Below are 16,228 nucleotides of genomic sequence, written 5' to 3'. Positions count from 1 at the left end.
TTTGTTTTGTTGTCGTAATGGAGTGGTAAGCATAGGCATGATTTAGAGGTATGATCACTCAGTAGCATCTTTGGAATGCCTGAACTGTATCTTTGGAACATTAATAGATTTCAAACACGGGGCTTACTAGTACACCTAGTTTGGCCCTAAGTCTCACCTCCCCACCCCCATCACATGGTCCTGAAAAACTGCTGTTTCTCTACCACCACCAAGAACAGCTCCAGAATAGTGATCTTTTCTATAACATCCAACTGAAGACTGATCAAATCAGCAGAGGGGTAAAAATGGACAGGACCCAGCAGGCCCCTGTGATTTTTTAAATATACGATAAGTGGAACTATTCTGTTCAAAGCACAACAAAAGGAACACCATACAATTTTAGGAATTCTTCAATACTTTCTGGTTCATACCATTTGCCTCTTTACATTCTCCCCCAAGGTTCTCAAAAGAAGATATAATCAAGCTGTTCCTATCTGCTCAATTAATAATTAAAGATTAAAATATCCTTGAGGAGCTAATGTCTAGACGGCGTTCAGGAGCTTGAGCACTTGATGCTGCTGCTGGTGGTGGGAGATATTGATCGTTGCTGTCTCACCTAATGATAACACTTTGTTCGCAGCTTTCACCAAGAGTGTGCTTGAGCCTTTTTCTAATACCCTTAGTGAAAGCAAAAATCATCGACAAAACTACATTGAAAATCTATATCAAAGAGTTTCAGCATCAGTTGCATGAAAATCAGTAAGGGCTTGATGTACAAAAAGGCCTTGCCATACTGCACTGTAAGGAGCTGTCCATAAGACTCCCTTGAGCCCCTTACATGTCACAAACCTGGACCACTGGCAGTATTGGCCAGAAGGGCAGCAAATAGAGATGGGAATGAATATAAAAACGGATCACTTTTTCCAATGAATATAGCCAATTCATTAAATATTCATCAATCAATATTTGTGGGTTCCAGAGACCCCCATGAATAGGAAGGGATGAATATTTACCTGTTTTTATTTACTCTTCTTCTTTTTTGTTTTTAAACATCATTCAGCTGATCGGCGGCAGAACGGCAACCACCTGTCATGAGTTCAGCAGAAGAAGATCTGGAATCTGAGGGGTTAATTACAGCTGAGGAAAATGCTGGGCAATTAGAATCACAGACAGCTGAATCAGCACCAGATTTTCCTCCCCCAGTAGCCAGAGTGAGGGATAAGCTTTGGCAGAGACTCACGACACAAAGGACTGAGGCTTGCATGAATGCTTCCCACAGGAACATCAGATCGACCAGCCCTGAGTTTTAGCAGGATGAAATGTTTTCTAGGAATTAGACGACTGCTGCTACTATAAAATCTGTACCCAGAAGCTTGGAAGCAACAAGTCAATTCTCTGGCTTGCATCCACGCTCCCACTTATCTTCGACAAATCGATCCACCGATTCGTTGTAGAATATTCGTATTTGTTGATCCGTCAACCTTGACGAATAACGGATCAAAACAAATTGCCATTTTTTTATTTGTCCCCATCTCTAGAAGCAAGCAACCCAGGGCTTCTCATTTCATAGCAGGAGACTGTTGAAACTGCTGCTTAGGCCAACAGAGGTATAAATTAGGAATGTGACAAGTCTCACCATGCTGAGAGTTTGTGCATTAGTGACATTTCCTGGATTCCTGTGAAGGAAGGGTTTCCTTCCTTCTTATTTTTGACCCTACCCTGAACTCCCTTGAGCACGGACCCTGCCTAATGCAGTGGAGTATAATGTTCTCTCCCACAGAGTAACAACGCTATTCTGTTTAGGAACTGGATCAGTCCTGAGCAGTTTGGCATTCCTTCCAGGAAAAAAAGAGGGCATGGTTTCCTCCATCTTTTTAATCTATAGTTTAGTAGAAAAGGGTTTCTAGATAATGTTGGAGATTCTGTCCATTTTGGTAGGGTAGTAGATGTCCACTGCTAACTAATCCTTGGGGGGAAAAATAGGTCATTTTGTAGAACTGACATTACCGAGTAACTCCTCCTCCCTCCACAGGACCAAGTAGAGTTCCGGGGTGAGCAGCATCCCCTTCCTTGTGATTTCAGGAACAAAACTCAAGACTAGACTCCCTGTGTTGCAGAGTTAGGCAAGCAGATGATGAGAAGGAGTTTGGACTTCCTTCTGGGGCAGTTCAAAGTGGAAGAAAGAACAGGGGTGGAAATGTGGTAAATGGGCACCACTGGCAAGGTAATATGGCAATCCACAACTGGGCAGGAGGCAAAATGTAGTTAGTAGCTGTATCAGTGTTAGAATTCCTGCAAGGGCTTGCATCCAGCATCTACAGCAGCTGTGACACTTAGGGAGGCCTTCCAGACCCTGCATTGCTTCCGAGGCTTGTGGAAGACATCCTGCCACTGCAAGGAGAGTTTTTCCTAAGCCCTGTACCACTGCTGCCAGTGTGTGGTGCTTTCCCTTGTGTCTGTTCCCTTCCAAATGGCATTGTTGGTCCAAGTTGCATGCACCTGGCAGAGCTCTACTGACTCTTGGTGCTTTTGGGGGGAGGGGCACCAACACTGTGGAAGGATAGCACACATAAACACACCTTCACCCTGAACTAATCAGTCCTGGTGCCCAGCTGGGAATGTGCGGGGAAGACAGCCCAGGGTTGAAAGCACGGTGGCTGGTGCCTACTGTGGTTGGTGGGGTGGAAGGCACAGTACAGGGAGGCAGAGCCTGGAAGGACAGGCAGGGCCAGGGGAAAAACCAAGTACACTTTTGCTAGCTCTCTTTCTCTGTTAAGAGTGATGGGCTATCTAGGACCACCAGAGAAGAATGTCTTCAGCCTTAACTGCACAATGGAAGGACTAGTAACTTTAGGAGTTAAAAGTGAGTAGCAAGTTCCCAAACACCCCCTGAACACACAATACATTTAACCAGCTCAATTAATTACTCAGAAACAGCTTTTAAGAGAAAAAGTTCTTTAGACCCTGGTCCTGCAAATTGTAGGCTTGAATTTGGTTACAGTTGACTTCAATAAAATACCAAGGCTTCAGAGGCTAACAGAAGGAATGAAGAAAAAGGGTTAAAAATAACAAAAAGTGGGTTATCTCCAGCTGCATGGCTGAAAGAGAAAATGGTGGGCATAAAGACAGGAAAGGCTCAAGGGAGCATCTTTCCTCTCAGGTGTCCCAAAAGGTTCTCTACAAAGGCAGTAAAACAACTGAAAATAGGGGAAGAGTCATCTCTGCCAACCAAAGAACAAGTGTTCATTAATTGGTTAAGAGGGGAGGGGCACTCATGCAAGCTATCCAGCATGTTACTCTTACAAGCCCTTCCTTCCACTCAGGTGATCATGCATTCATTTGCATAATGAATTGTCCAAAATTCCAGTACACACCGTATGCGATATGGAGAGAGGCAGGACTGGAGTGGTTGGCGGATAACATAGGACAGCCCCTTACTTGGCTTTATAGATGAGCCTACATTAGGCTTAAAGCTATCTCTCACACAAGCATTTGTCTCCTCTCAGGGTGTCATTAGCCCTGAGATTTGTCTCCTTGTCTGTAGAACAACAACAACAACAACAAAACCTACAGCAGTTCTTTGAGACTTCAGCTGGTAGCCCAAGACCTGGCAACTCTACTACAAAGGGAGTGCAGACATTTAGCTTATTAAACTCCCATTTCATGAAGTGGCAAACAATCTGGGCCCATTAACAAAGGAAACCCCTAGGGAGACAGAAAAGGCTATCAACACCACATAATGAAATTGTTCTAATAAAGCTTTTGCTGACAGCAACAGCTGAGGCTGGAATGGCCGTAAATAAAACAATATATGAAAAGAAAGCACTTCAGTTTTAGACTTGCACAGGACAACAATAAAAGTCCTGCTAAAAATGCAGAGAATAGTGAGAAGAATGTATAACAACGTCAATCCACTTCAATTTTAGATTAGCCCAGTATATAAAGGATAATAACCAATATGAAATAAATTAAACAGTGGAGAACTAGGAAGTTGTAGCTCTCTAGCAGCAAGACAATTTGCATGATTGAAGATTTAGCACCATGTTGTCCACAAAGTAATGATGCAGAAATCTGGAATTATAGGTACTGGCAGGGTAGAGACCATTTCCTCCAGTTCAGAAAATCCAAGCCGGTTGTGAGTCAAAGTCAACTCACTTCCAAACTTCTGGGTTTTGGTTTGATGGCAGAGTTTGATGTGAGAAAATATTGAGTGTGGATTTAATTAATTATAATAATAATCTTCCTCTTATTATCCAGCAGGTAAAAATTGATTCTGGCAGGAACTTACAGAGCAGATTGAACTACAGTCTTCCTTAGTAGACCACCCCTTATTTGTTAGTTTCCCTCAAGTGGCACTAAATTGTTTCAATACATTCACTAAGAGACTCTGCTATGAATAAGAATAAAAGGTTTCATTTTACTCACATTTCTTCTTATATAAAAACAAACATTATGTTGAAATGTTAACTTGTTACATTACTGAGCTGAACTTCATTATTAACTAACTGACATAGCTCGCAGAACACTTTATTCTAACTGTTCACTTCTGACTCCATAACTAACACATTCTAACTTACAGGGCCCTAACTGAACCCTGAAAAGAAAAAGGTGAAAAAGAATGTGGAGGTAGAGAGGGAAACAATTGGCTGCTACTGAGTTGATTGACATTCACTGCAGTTCCCTCTCAGCCAAAACCTCTCAAAGGCAATATGAGGGTGCAATATATCCAACAGAAACTGTAGACTTTCAATAGACATAGTAGATTCTCTGATGCAGTGACTTTCTTTACAGTGGTCCCCCGACTTGCGAACATCCAGACATATGACCATTTCGAGTTATGACCAGCTCTGGCCACAAACTTTTGCTTCTATTTGCGACCGGAGCTTCGAGTTACAACCAGAAAAAGGCAGGGAAACAAGGCGGGGAATTCAAATTGCTAACCATTGGTGGCAAAGAGGCTGCTTCTTTGTAGCTCTTTCAGCCCAGTAGTTAGAATGTGCACGATCGGAGGAGGTTTTGGACTGCCTGGTGAGGTGCTGTTTTCTACTTTTTAAAAACTGTTCTGGGTGGGTTTTGCAGTGTGGTTTTTCTTGCAGGGTTTGTTTGCTTTCTGCTTTGCTTTTTTGCATTTCCGATGGGTCTTGAACTCTCTGTTTGCTTTTTGCTTTGGTGTTGTTGTTTTTTTGCATTTCTAAAGGGTCTTGCAGGGTTTGTTTGCTTTCTGCTTTGCTTTTTTTGCATTTCTGAAGGGTCTTGTACAGTTTGTTTGCTTTTCTCCCCGCCCCCTTTGGCCCGAATGGATTAATCACATTTCCCATAGGTCTTACAGTTTTTTCTTTTTCTTTTTTTGGGGTGTGTGTGATTTTTTTTCCTTTGGCTGGAACAGATTAATCGCAGTTCAGTGCATTCCTATGGGAAATGGTGCTTCAGCTTATGACCATTTCGAGTTACAACCAGAGTTCCGGAACCAAATAAGTCTGTAAGTCGAGGCACCACTGTATTTGCTTATCAACACTTTCTAAGCAGCTGCTCCTGAGTGGATTTTACTGTGGGGACCCCCACTAAAGCAACCTTCTGGACAAAAGGCTGTTTGGGAGATCTAGTTCCTGTGGAACCTCAGAAACACATCTAAACACTGGGTGTGACCATGATTAAAGGTAGCAATTGAAACATAAAACAGCCAAACTTTATTTTGGAGTCTTGAACAAAAAACAAACAAAAATAGAGAAACAGTACTCCAGTATCCCTTCTCCTTAGGCATTGTAGTGGCCTTGGGGTAAAGATTAATACTCTACTCTGCTCTGCTCATTACTATATTTTCAATGTTTAAGTACAAGTTCTTTCCATTGTTCCACAGCTTCAAGCTCCGAGACACACAGGATTTGAATCAACTCAACCTATTTTCAAGGAGCTTGATGGCAACCATCTCAGAGTGAACGGCTCGTATGTTTGAAATAATTCTGTAGAAGAGTCAGGAATAATAAAGGAATAAAGTGGCAACAAGCAGTGTTCTCCATAATAAAATGGCAAGTCATCATATCCCAACTTTTAAAGAACTACAAGCTGCCTTGCTCCAGAGAACTAACGTAAAAAGCAATGAGAGGTCAAATTATATCAAGTTTATTAGAAAGGCATTAAAACATACGAAGCCTTTGTGAGTTTAAATTCATGATATCTCCTCTGGGATCAGACTGTTGGATAAAGAACAAATAGCAGATGTCTCAAATAACCTGAGCTGAAGCTTGAGTGCCTGCCAGCACATGCATACATGCAATAACAACTTGGACAGGCTTCAGGAAGTTGCTTTAGAATGGGAAAAGAAAGACAGCGAATGAGAGGAGATGCTGATCACGTCTAGCAGGTTAGGACTGGACAGTGATGGACTAATACAGCGATGGAATAATACTGAACAACTTAGGCCAAGGACAGTGAGATAAGAACAGGAGCAGAAACTGTGATCATTATATGAAGGCCAGGAGATCTACATGAACTGTTCCCATACAAACTGGTACCATTTGCTGAGTATCTTACTAATACAGTACTAATGACCTGCCATCAAGTTGATTCCAATTTATGGGAAGCCCTTCCAGGTTTTCTAGATGTCGAATACTCAGCAGTAGTTTATCATTTGCCTTCTTCTGTGACTGCTTTGGGGGTGCTTAGCTTGCCCCGAACTGCACAAGTTAGCTCTTTTCCAGAAGGCAGATTGGGAAATCAAACTCCCAGCTTCTGGTTCTGCAATCAGGTGCCAAATTCACGGAATATGCAGCCAGATAGCTATCATACTAATGGAGTGGGGTGAAATAATTTACATATCTTCTTAAATTTTTCATTGAAGCTGAATTGTTTTCTGGTTTGTTTCTCTGTTCATATTCACTACTCAGGATTCCTATCATTTCATGGTTTACTCATTAAAGTCATGTTCATGTGCTCATTTGCAATCATATTTTGTATTTACATCCTCGTTCACTGTGGTTTTCTTCCCTTCTTCCTTTGCCTGGGGTCAGGCCAAGACATCTTGCTGCCTGAGGATAGCCAACGAAACCACAATGAGTTTGGCCTAGTTATTTCAGCACCTGAGGCAGAATATTCCACCTCAGAAAAACAAACAAACATAAATAATCCATTAAGTAAATACCCTAGTTCATCAGCCTCTGTTAAGGGCTCTCACTGTTTATTTGGCATCAACCGTAAAGGTGTAGCTGTAGCAACAAAAGTTATTTCAGCAGTAGCTGCCAAGTTATTTCCCCAGAAGTTCCTCTTCTCAGGCAATTTGGTAGAAAACAGGGTGGCCACATCTCCTATTAGGGGCCACAATCCCCCTGCCCCACAAGTGCCCTAGGAGGATGCATGATCTATGCTATTTTGGCAACATAAAATGCTAACCAACTGAGATCACTTCTCTTCTTGGTTTTAATCTTGATTAATGTTTAATTGGTTTTCAATATAGTTCTTGCATAGTATTTAAAAAATGTTAACATTCTACAGTTTTCATTGTTGTGAGCTGCCTGGAAGCATGGAGCTTTTAGGGTTCAGATTATCCCCAAGGAGGTCGGTAGATGATGTTAGAACATTATAAACAAATTGTCAGTCTTTATTTAGTCCTAATTATCTTCTAGGAGTCCAAAATTTCAGGATCCCAGAGCCCTCTTAATATGCCATGCATTGTATTTCAGTGGTATATGGGTTCAATATGAGGTTGGAACCTCAGAATGATGGTCCTAGTTCAACTGCATCATGGGATATTCCTATCTGTTCCCCATCACACTCTGGTAGTAACTTATATAACCCCAAGCCATTCTTGATTTTTGGAGATCCTACTAGAATGACGGAAAATGTGACATGAGGTGGAAAACATGTGGCTAGAGGAAGTTGACTTAGCAGGAAGCAATGATTCCAAAACTGGAGGCAAACTTAGGAATCAAGCTTGTATTCCAGGCTTAAATTCTTGGGCTAAAACTATCTAGTTATATACATTCACATTTCTCTGTCCAGCATTAGCAGAACTGGGACTTTTCCCCCATTTTCTTTCCACTACAGCCTTCCATGACATGGCTCTAAAGTGTTTTTCAGGCTTCTGAAACAGGTTTTCGAGTGATCGGGGTCTGTGATTACAGATTCTGGTATATGGAACAGAATGAACTGAAAGTGTACCATAGGATCTTGGCCTTGGTTATCATCATTCATAAGAAAAGCTATTAATATACATACATATAGAATTGGATATATGGGGAAATATGTTTCTGCAAAATTAAATTCTTTATGCAACATAGGGTTTAAGATACTACTTGCCACCAGTCTAGAAGTTCACAATCATTTTCAAAAGGACACTTTCCATTATGAATAAAGGAATAAAAGTATTAGCATTATGCTGTGAGTCCCTTCTGTTGTAAGTTTTGTTGTCCTTTGCATAGTTTATACTGTCCTTTATGTCTCCTGTTGGAAAAGTAGAGTAGCTTCTAAGTTCTTTGTATAGAAGGTCTAGAACAGGCAATCATTCAAAATCCTGAGAGTTAAATAATCTCTCTCTTTAAAATTTGGATTTAATTGTGGGTTTAGGGTCAGGAATTTTACTGTTTCATACGGAATTTTAATGTTATTCTTGTTAGGCAGGTTACTCCAGAGAACTTCTACATAAGCAGAGAGATAGTTTTTAAAAAAAGAGAGAGAGAGTTTTTTTAAAAAAACCCACACAGTTTAATCCTATTGAGAGTGAGTTGCATGAGGCCATGAAAAGTCTTATAAAATTTACAAGCCCATTTAACTTCCAGTCAGGGTGGTACAGGGAGTAGAGTGATGGACTAGAACTCAAGCTAATCCCAGCTCAGGATTTTGGACACGTTGACTTTTCCAAACACTTTCTAGGGTTTGTTTCTATGTTTGTTTCAATAAAGCAAAGGTTTACTAGTAATTTTAAAAGCTTTTTAAATCTCTCTCTTTCTCTCCCCCCCCCTCTCTCTGTGCCGAGATCCTAATGGTTTTTATTTATTTATTTATTTATTTATTTATTTATTTATTTATTTATTTATTTATTTAATATCCCGCCTATCTAGTCACTTAAGACCACTCTAGGCGGCTTTTATATTTTCTGTGCTGTACTATAATTGTTCTTTGTGTTTATTCAGCAATTTTTCAAGTCTAGTTTTTAACTGTTTAGGCTCCTGCTGCTTTCGCTTTCTTTTCAAGTAGACACGGTGTTAATAAAGGGATGTCCCTAACACAGTGCCAGCTTGTTTGCATTGCAAATTCTATTTCACTATATCTACTTTCTGTGACATGGAAAATAATTGCACTTTGATTTGACGAGGAAAGACATCAATTATTTTTGTAAAAGAAATTTGTTTACATGCAATTGCTTGCTGCTGAAGTTGCACCGAAACTAATGATATCTAAATGGGAGACTGGTGAGACAACATTTGGAATCTGTATTTATGGTCACAGCTTCACCAGCTACAGAGAAAGAAGTCATTGGTTCCAAGGTAGAACGCACAAGGGATTGAAGATGATGTACAACCTGATTTCTTGCAGTTCTGAGATTTGTATACATGAATAAAGTTATATATTTCTAAAACCCAAATTAGGAAAGATCTTACAACCTGTCTCTCAAATTTATCAGTTGAATAATTCAAACCTCCTTTATTCAAAACTTTACAGAATGTTTGGGCACTTCTGAGAAACAAATTTGTTGATTATGATTTGGTATAGATATGACAAGCTCTGAAAAGTTATTTTTTTACTTACAGGTACACATTTCCTGCCAACATTTTTTTAAAAACAGTAGCAATGTTTCTATCCGATAAACAAACATGCTGGCCGAAATCCTGTTGTGCAACTTATGATACATAAGGCTGATGATGCCACCTGCCATAGCGACTTTTATGGAAATTTTAAAAATTTTCCATTCGCTTCTGAAGGTCCATTGGGATCCCCTTTTTTTAATAGGAAAGTCATTGCGGGGGGGGCACAAAAAATGGGAAAGATCTGTAATTTCCAAAAATCATTATGCTGGGAAGATTTTACTGGCAGCATCAATTTCTGGAAATCAAAGATGTCAACCCCATCCCACAGCCCCCAATGGCTGTGGGATGATGAAGAGGATATCAAAGGAGTTGGAAATCTTCATGGGAAAATCAATAGTTTTTACTTCCTGCAAAATGTACAGCAACTGATGATGTCACTAGCCTTACTTAGCATCCGTCGTTCAACAGGTTTCCAGCCAATTATCTATTCAAGAGGTATAATAACCACCAACTTTTCACCTAAATCTTCTCTTTCGCTTATTAGCTTCCTAAGACCTTTAACTATCATTTTTCAAATGAATTTTTCCAGATCTCTCTCTCTCTCCCCATCTACTGGGCATTCTGTAATATTTCTTTGCTATCACTTATACTTTCAACTAATCATTGACTATATATCTGCTAGGGAGGGGATTGGCCAAAATCCTCTTGCGCAGCTCTGCATGTGAAGTGATGATGACCTCAGCAGTAGCAAATTGCCAATGATTAAAGGCTCCATTTGGTGATTTTGGACTCCACATTACTTCACTGAAATGGGTACAAGTGGCATACATCCTGAAACAACGTTTAATCAAGACAGATTTGCCTGTAATCAGCAATAATTTGAAGCTGTTGATGACACTATCTCTGTTGCACAAATGGACCAGTGCAACAGGATTTCAGCCATTGCTTCCTTTTTTTAGAGAGGGTTTCTTTAATGACATACTCCAACTCCCTTTTCATTTCTTCAGTTTAAGCCTTTACTTTCTATTCCATCTTCACATACTAATCACTATGATTATACTATTAGTATAAATATGGTTGTTGCTGTTGTTTAGTCTTTAAGTTGTGTCCAACTCTTCATGACCCCATGGACAAGAGCATGCCAGGCCCTCCTGTCTTCCACTGCCTTCTGGAGTTGGGTCAAAATCATGTTGGTCACTTCAATGACACTGTCCATCCATCTCATCCTCTGTCGGCCCCTTCTCCTCTTGCCCTCACACTTTCTCAACATCAAGGTCTTTTCCAGGAAGTCTTCTCTTCTCATGAGGTGGCCAAAGTATTGGAGCCTCAACTTCAGGATCTGATTTCCTTCAGAATGGATAGGTTTGTTCTCCTTGCAGGCCAGGGGACTCTCAAGAGTCTCCTCCAGTACCACAATTCAAAAGCATCAATTATTTGGCCATCAGCCTTCTTTATGGTCCAGTTCTCACTTCCATACATCACTACTGGAAAAAACATAGTTTTGATTACTCGGACCTTTGTCAACAAGGTGATGCTTTTTAAGATGCTGTTGAGGTTTGTCATCGTTTTCCTCCCAAGAAGCAGGCATCTTTTAATTTCATGGCTGCTGCCACATTCTGCAGTGATCAGGGGGCCAAAGAAAGTAAAATCTGTCACTGCCTTCATATCTTCCCCTTCTATTGGCCAGGAGGTGATGGGGCCAGTGGCCATGATCTTAATTTGTTATTAATAACAATAAGTATGTTATTAATTGCTATTTTACTAAATGGAGAAAGTTGCAAATCCTTTGAGGATTAATGTGAGCTAATTGAGTAATCAACTTTAAATTAGGATATTTGTTGTCCAACAATTGAGAAGCTTCATTAACAGTTCTTAATATTTCCCATTTCCCTGTTCCTGTTTCACTGGATGCCTTTTTTACTTCCTGATAAACCCAATATTAGCAGCATTTCGCATTGCTGAGCTTCACACTTTGTATTTATACAATGTCTTTTCCTCAGGAGGTTTCCTGACACTTCTTCTTATAAATGTTGTCTGGCTAAACTGTGGCTGCTACAGAATGTTTTCCATTGAGTCCATGTAGTTTTCATATGCTACTGTCCTTTGTGAATTGGTTGTGGGTTTTTTTTCTGGTATGTTTTTGGAATTTATGCTTATTGTTTACTTTTTGCAGGGTTTTACTCTTTGATTATGTTAGCTGTTAGAAGTTCCAGATATGCTGTCCTGTTATTTCTATGAACGCTCAAACTTTGGAAACATGACCTTTTTGGATTAGATGGCCATGCTGCTGCCTCGGGAACTCTGACAGCTAGAATTTCCCCAAAAGAACATCTCTAAACTCTGTCAGTGGTATCAGTGCATATTTTATACAGTAAATTAACAGAATCAGGGAGGTGTAGTAGCCTTGGGACTGTACAAGGGTGAGGTGAAAATATCTCATTCTTTCCTTGACATCCTGTTGACAATGCTATCCTTCCTAAACTGTTATTTGCATTTCAAATGGAATTACTAATGGCATCAATAAACAGATAAAATTTGCAGGAACAGATAATATCTTTATTGAACCACTAAATATATACAGTGATGCCTCACAAGACGAAAATAATTCATTCCGCAAGTTGTTTCGTATTGCGAAAATTTCTTCTTGCGAAGCGTAGTTTCCTATAGGAATGCATTGAAATTTAATTAATGTGTTCCTATTCGTCTTGCAAAGCACAGCCATAGAAAAATTTGTCTTGCGAGTCACCAAAAAAAAATTGCAAAGCGCTTTCGTCTTGTGAGAAATCACTGTAAAAGCAGAACAAAAAACAAAAACAAACAAACAAAAACAGGGAACTTTCAATGATAATTCATTTTCAGGCTGTACACCAACTTTTTGTGCGTGGTGCCTGAATTATATGCTTTGATTGAAGTCCCAAAGTCTCATGGTTGTTGTTGGGCCAGATTAGGCTTCTTAGATGGCAGCTTTTTGTTTTGTTTTCTTGGTTTTATTTCTTTATTGGTCTAATAAAGGTATCGCCTGTTGCTGCATTTTATTGTTTTAGGGACCACACAGCCTTTTCCTGATTTTTGCTTTAGGTGAAATTTATAGTGTCTTCAAGTCACTTCTGCTTAAGACAATCCCAGCAAGGTGTTCACATTATGTGACATATTTAAGGGGTAGTTTTGTGGTAGCATGCCTTCCCCCAAGTGAGTTCATGAGCAGGGACGTGAACCCAAGTCTCCTCTGTCCCAATCCAACATGCTCCCAATCCCCTACACTATGCTATAGATTGCCACAAGTCTTAGAATGTCTAAAAATGGGATGGAATTGATTTTTTTGATGTTACTTTAAATAAATCTGTTTTTAAATTACACAACTTTTTAAAAAACTGCAAGCTGTTGATTTCCTCCTTGAATGCTTTTTGCATATATGGTAGAACTCCTGTATCCATAGGGGATTGGTTCCAAGCCCCCGCAGATGCTGAAAAATGTGGACTATAGCAAACACTATACATAGCATGGTCTCTGACTCCCTCTAATGGACAGTCCTGATAATGGTGTAATGGAAATATACGTATTTTTCTAGTGATCGCTATATACATAGCATGATCTCTGACTCTCTCTAATGGCCATTTTTTAAATAAACTTTTAAAAATAAATTCATCTTTAGAAATATATATTTCTAGGATTTTTCTTTTAATTTTTTTTTATATTTTCAGACTGTGAATAAGTGAATCAGCAGATGCTGATTCCGCAGATGAGAGGACCCTCCTTTATGCACATTTTAGTTCCTCAGCTCAAACGTTTTTCCCCCCAGCAGCACTGTGAGAAACTTGCTCTTGACTTTAACACTCTTTAGAAAGCATTAAAAATATGGCTTGTGTTGCTGCTCTCCTGATTTCTATTGGAAAGAAGCAAAGTGATTTGTTTCCTATTCTAAAAAGCACTTGCCCTAAGGTGAATGAACAGTATTTCCAATCCCCTTGCAATTCATTTAGGAATTCTGAGCAGTTTCAAGTGGGAATTGATCTTTTTCTCTCTCAGACAACATTAATCAGACAGTAAGGATTTAGTAATCTCCAAAGCTGGATTTTATTAGGTCATGTCATGTGAGTATGTGGGAGTATCAGAGAGTGCTTGTCATAACATATTTCACAGCATCAAATAATGTGGCTATGCACACAAATTTATATCCTGGGTCTCACCTTATGATTTATCAGGAATTTCTGAGAAATATGCCAAAGCATTTTGGGGAGAGGAAAGGGAGGCAAGAAAAGCAGTAAAGTTTTCTTCAGCATAACAACAGCCTGCTTCAACCAAATGCAGAAATGTTAACTTCCACCTTTCTTCTCCATCTGGATATCCTGCCTTCATTTTGAGATTGTCTAGGGCCTAGAAATCGCTGGCGGGATCGCTTGGTGGTTTAGGTATCTGGCTGTGGAGCCAGAGGTTGGGAATCCTGCGTGAAAAACCAGTCTGTGTGGTCTTGGATTATTGTGCATTACTGCTTTGACTGGGGTTTTGGTACTACAGTGGGGTGTTGACTTGAGAACTTAATCTGTATTGGAAGGCGGTTCTCAAGTCAAAAAGTCTGTAAGTCAAGTCTCCATTGACCTACAGTGCATTGAAAACCGATTAATCCCGTAACAGGCCGTTTTTGTTCCATTTTGGTTTTTTTCTGGTCTGTAAGTCAAATCTCACTCTGCAAGTCAAACCTAAATTTTGCGGCCAGAGAAGTCTGTAACTCAAAAAGTCTGTAAGTCAAGCCATCTGTAAGTCAAGGGTCCACTGTACTTGTGTTTTCCATTTCTCAGAGTGCTTTTTGTTTGTTCCTTTTAAATACAGTGGTGCCTCGCTTAACGAGTGCCTCGTTTAGCGATGAATTCGCATAACGATGTGTTTTTTTAGAAAATAATATGCACCGTATAACAATGTTTCCTATGGGTGATTTTTGCTTAGCAAAGTTTGTGACCATGCTTCGCATAACGAATGCGATTTTAGGTCCCCTGCTTCACTTAACGATGTTTCTTTTTTCAATTTAAAAAGTGTCTTAGAAGGGTCAAAAACAGTTCTAAATGCTTGGATTCGTTAGAGGACCCCCTAAGTCATGTGCAAACCTGATTTGGCTTTGATCTGACTTTTCGTTAATTTATGGTGATTTTTTTTTCCGGCCCATAGGAACCTATGGACCTGTCAAAATCTGACAGCTCCATGCTTTCCTATGGGGGAGAAAACAATTCACCATAAATTAACGAAAGTTCAGATCAAAGCCAAATCAGGTTTGCACACGACTTAGAACAGTTGCTGAGTCTTCGTTAATTTTTTTTGAATTTTTTCTTCCCCCATAGGAAACAATGGAGCTGTCAGATTTTGACAGCTGTCAAAAGTTGGGGGAAAAAAATTCACCATAAATTAACGAAAAGTCAGATCAAAGCCAAATTAACTTTTGCATCCGTTTTAGAGGGTGCAGAAGCTAATCCAAGCATTTAAAACCATTTTTGACCCTTTTATGACACACTTAATTTTGCAAAAATTGACTTCGCAAAGCCATTGAAATGTATTGAGTCGGCTTCAATACATTCCAATGGAGGAAACATTGTATCGTTTAACGATGTTTCCTATGGGTTTTTCGCTTAAGGACGGCAATCCGTGCCTATTGGAACGGATTAACCGGTTTCCAATGCATTCCTATGGAAAATGGTGTTTCGCATAACGATGTTTCACATAACATTTTTTTTGGAACCAATTAAAATCGTTATGCGAGGCACCACTGTATTTGTATACATATTGTTTTTAACTTTAATGTTATCTTTGAATGATGTAAACCACCATTGCCTTCAACTTTACATATTGTAAGCCACCTTGGGTCCTTTTTAAGGAGAAAGGTGAGGTAAAAATATTTTAAATAAGTAAATATTGGGCAAGCTGCACAGGTCCAGTGCACCCCTAGAAGAAGTGAATGGTAACCCACCTTTGAGTATTCTATACCCAGAAATTCCTGAAAAGGGTCACCATAAATCGGAATTGACTTGATAGCAGATAATTACAGTGGGACCCCCTTATCCGTGGGAAAGCCATGCTATATATAATGGTCACTATTAAAATGCAGAATAATGCTTTAACACAGCTAATACACAACTATAGAGCCTCGTGGCACAGTGGTTAAACGGCTGTACTGCAGCCAAAACTGTGCTCACGACCTGGGGTTCAATCCCAGGTAGCTGGCTCAAGGTTGACTCAGCCTTCTATCCTTCCAAGGTCGGTAAAATCAGTACCCAGCTCGCGCGCGGGGGGGGGGGGGAATGTGTAGCCTGCATAATTAATTTGTAAACCGCCCAGAGAGTGCTTGAAGCACTATGGGGTGGTATATATGCAGCACGCTATGCTAATACTCATGATGCATATTTGCTGCCTTGTCACATGGAATCTGAAAGAAATATTAGAAACATCACACCATTGTATCGGTATCTCTTCTATTAGCCATCATATTGTGCTAGCTCTTTCTCTGTGTTCACACCTTGCTTTCC

The 16,228-nt window shown here is 39.8% G+C and overlaps 1 protein-coding gene and 1 long non-coding RNA gene across 4 annotated transcripts in view; one reads left to right on the top strand and one right to left on the bottom strand.

Annotated features, from left to right (window-relative positions):
* Nucleotides 1-16,228, bottom strand: part of GABRG3 (gamma-aminobutyric acid type A receptor subunit gamma3) — a 401,625-nt gene that overhangs the window by 115,814 nt on the left and 269,583 nt on the right. The gene's annotated exons all lie outside the window — the stretch shown is intronic.
* The window catches only part of LOC144588146 (uncharacterized), a 92,747-nt gene that overhangs the window by 55,252 nt on the left and 21,267 nt on the right, over nucleotides 1-16,228 (top strand). Inside the window, exon 1 of the long non-coding RNA XR_013543514.1 lies at nucleotides 1-16,228. This exon is cut by the window's left edge and continues 55,252 nt beyond it; it is cut by the window's right edge and continues 17,261 nt beyond it. This is a non-coding gene — a long non-coding RNA (uncharacterized LOC144588146).

This window comes from Pogona vitticeps, chromosome 3 (assembly GCF_051106095.1).
Source record: "Pogona vitticeps strain Pit_001003342236 chromosome 3, PviZW2.1, whole genome shotgun sequence".
Taxonomy (NCBI): domain Eukaryota; kingdom Metazoa; phylum Chordata; class Lepidosauria; order Squamata; family Agamidae; genus Pogona; species Pogona vitticeps.
Note: the sequence above shows the minus strand (reverse complement) of the source record. Positions and strands in the feature narration are given on the sequence as shown.